This window comes from Merops nubicus, unplaced genomic scaffold (genome assembly GCF_000691845.1).
Source record: "Merops nubicus isolate BGI_N331 unplaced genomic scaffold, ASM69184v1 scaffold30211, whole genome shotgun sequence".
NCBI lineage: Eukaryota > Metazoa > Chordata > Aves > Coraciiformes > Meropidae > Merops > Merops nubicus.
The window spans coordinates 41,444-44,844 of NW_008590737.1; positions in this window are offsets into that span (position 1 = coordinate 41,444).

The window sequence follows — 3,401 nt, forward strand, 5'->3', positions numbered from 1 at the left end:
GTGCCAGTGGCTCAGTGTTGTAAGGAGTGGGTGAGTGGCAGCATGCAGACGAGGAGACACCCCGGGATGAGTTACAGTACAGATGCAGCAATGGCTGCCTTCTGCTCGGCCCATGTCAGATCTTTAGCCCAGACAAAGGTGCGTGGGTGCCCCCGTCGCCCAGGCCTCGCATCTCGTGACCGCGTGGGATACGTTGCGCCAGGCTGGCACCGGCGTTAGCGACCCGTCATTAATCTTCGGCTTGCCAAGACTTTAGAGTGTCTGAGGTCTGCTTGTCAAAAGATGGAAATAGCTGATTTAAAGTGAGTCACTGAGCAGCTCTGAGCTGCTCAGATGGCAGTCTTCCAAAACAGGCATCTGAAGTAACCTCACTTTCCTGCACCACATAAAATGCCAGGCAGTTTTCTTCAAGTCGAGCCATGTATCGCTTTCCTCCCGCTTGGGAGCCTGGGCTGTGGCCTCTGCTCAGGCTTCCCTGCCAAAAGCATGAGCCAGCCTCGTCTAGCAGGGGGAACTGTCTTTTCCACTTCTTGGCTATCATCCCTCTGAATGATCTAGGGGGTGACTCCAGACACAGTTAGTTTCATTTAATTTTTTCTCATCAGCTCTTGAAAGTTCCAGTTGGGTCTGCTAATTTCTTCCATAACCTTATGAAAACATAGGTTTTTATAGCAGGGCTTTCCCAGAAGCTCTATACCAGGGATCCGTGATGCCGACGGTGTGTCGTTAGCAGCTAGGTTAGCAGGTAGGGTCTCTGTGTGTAGTATGTGTTGTATGCACGCTTCGTATTGTACACAGCAGTGCTTTGTGCAAGGCTGGAGGCACTTGGGTATTCCTGGCTCCACGATGCTTTAAATAAAGGCCTCGGAACAGATAGCTGGATTGCAGAGATGGGAGGGGAGTGAGAAATGAAGGGAAGAGGTGGGAAATGGAAAGCCGAGAGGGAAGGGAGCCTGAAAATGAAGCAGGGAAGTTGCAACAGGAGAGAGTACAGCCATGTCTCTCCAAGGGCAGCTGGCAGCATTCGGCACTGTGGCATGGGGCATGGTGGTACCCGAGGTCCTGCTCGCTCCTGGCAGGCGGAAGGTGTCACCTGGGGAGGTGATGCAAAGTGCTCCTGGCAAAATCAGGATGTAGGGCTGTCTGTGCCACTGCATTGCAGGGCCTGTGTCAAGGGCCTGGTGCTAGTGCTCCAATGAATACACACTTGGGGAGGCTTTTGAGGCTTCTCTGCACCCAGCAGGGAGAGGCGCCGCTCGGAGAGCTTCAGGGAATCAGCCTGGGGAGCTGCGAGGTATTGCAAGTGCTTTAGAAAACAGATGATTAAAGAAATTGTTAATGTAGAGCTGGAGAAAAGTTTTTTTCCTCAGTAGACAAGAGAGGAAAGTCAAGAAATGCCATATGCTGCAGCAGACATGCTGTCATGAAGTGGAAGGATTGCCCAAGGCTTGAGACTGCTCTTCTTATCCACGCCAGTGCCACACGTGGACAAATATCTGCAAGTTAACAGGGTTTGCTATTTTTATTTTCCCAAGATTTGAGCCTGTTAACCAGTGCACATGAGTGCTGAGGCACAGGCAAGAACTGCTGGTAGCAGAATTTTGACAGCAGTTGTAAATAGCATAAGGCAGTATTATCACAAAGGTGGCCAACACCGTAAAGCTGGTTCCCCAGTGAGCGATGCGATGTCTCCAGCCCGCAGAGCTCAACATCTGCAGCCTGGTGCCATGGACCAGCCCTGCCAGGAGATAACCACGGTCCTGGGGCTTTGCCATGGAAACCAGGATGCAGGTGATTACAGCTGCACCGTGGGGATCCGGGATGGGGATGGGTGAGCAACAGACACAGAAATGGGACTGGAGCCAAGAGCGATGTGGGGAGCTGTGCTGCTGCAGGGTGAAGGGCACATAGACAAATCACACAAAGGTCCACATATTCATAATCAGTCATTCTGCAATTAACATTAAATAAGATCATTTCCAGGGCTGGTCCTGTGAAGTCCTGGCAGTGTACAGAGGAAATGTGCAAAGAAGCAAGCTAAGACTCCCATGTACAGTAAGCCCTATGCTTTCCATAGGCTTATGGAAAGGAGTGAGAGCTGGAATGAAAAGGTCAGGTATGCTCTGCAGCAGGCGTGATGGAGGAGCTCATGTGGGCCTAGCCATCAGTTTAGCTACTAACAGTAACTGCCATGGAAAGTTAACTCCTGTATAGACTCGACCTTGAGACACAGGTTTGTGGCAAAGAATAATCTAGAAGCAAGATGGTGAAAGGATAGAGAGAGGACTAGGTGAAGTAGGGAGGAGAAGAGGAGCTGGAGGAGCAAAGGGGAAACCTTCCTGGCTCTAGGGGCAATCAGGGTTTGAGGGAAACGGCGTGCAGAGGTAAAGCAGCAAGACAAAGCCCTGTGGGTATGTGGAGACAGACATTTGCAAGAGACCTTGAGGTGGTGGAGGGGACCAGCAAGATAAGGGATTAGTGGGCAGAGGAAGCAGCAGAGAGGCTTAGGTGGATAAGGAAAACAAAGTTGATATAAAAAAAAAAAGTACTGTTCTCTGCTTTTTCTTCTAGGCAAACTTTGTTCACAATGTGTCACCATCCTCATTCTCACAGGCGGGTGCTCACAGCAGGGGCAGGTTGCTCTTCATTTCTTGAGTGCTGCAGGAAAACTAGCTTTTAGAGAGGCTTCGGATGATGGTGTGTGCAGTGAGTGTCACCATGAGAGCACAGCAACTTGAGCACTGGTGAACTGAGCCCTGGAAACTGCATCCCAAGGCTGTGAATAGGTGACTGTGATCGATGCGGATGCTTCAGAGAATGGATAGATTTTAGGAGACTATTGCAAAAGGATGTTGTCACCTCAAGATGTGTCTGAGAGGAAACTGTTGAAAGGTTCGATGAGATAGGATAATTCTTCCAAGTAATTTTTTTCCTGCATCACACAGTCTATAATGAAATAAGGACATTTGGGAGGATTAAACCAGCTAAAGGATGTCAGAAATCTCACAGAGCTGCACAACCACTTTGATGAATGCCATCTTTTGTCACCTTTCAGACGTGGGCCTGAGATGTGACTTAGATTGCATCAGAATTTTTCCATAATTTCTGAGAGCTTAGCTTTTATAGATTCACTTCTACGTGGAAGTTCTTGAAAAGTGCAGGAGTCAGCAATTTCACAGCAAAGCAATTTTTCCAAGAATTATTAATGTAATTAAGGGGGTGTGGTGGGATGTGTACTGGAGCTTAAGAAACAATTTAAGTACACAGGGACAATAGATGTGACAAGGAGGATGGAGATACAGAAACAGGATCATCACCTGGATTCCAGAGATTGCCTTTTCACTGGGTGGAGAAGCTGGTCACTTTTAAATAGAAATCAAAAGGTGGATGGTCACCAGTGC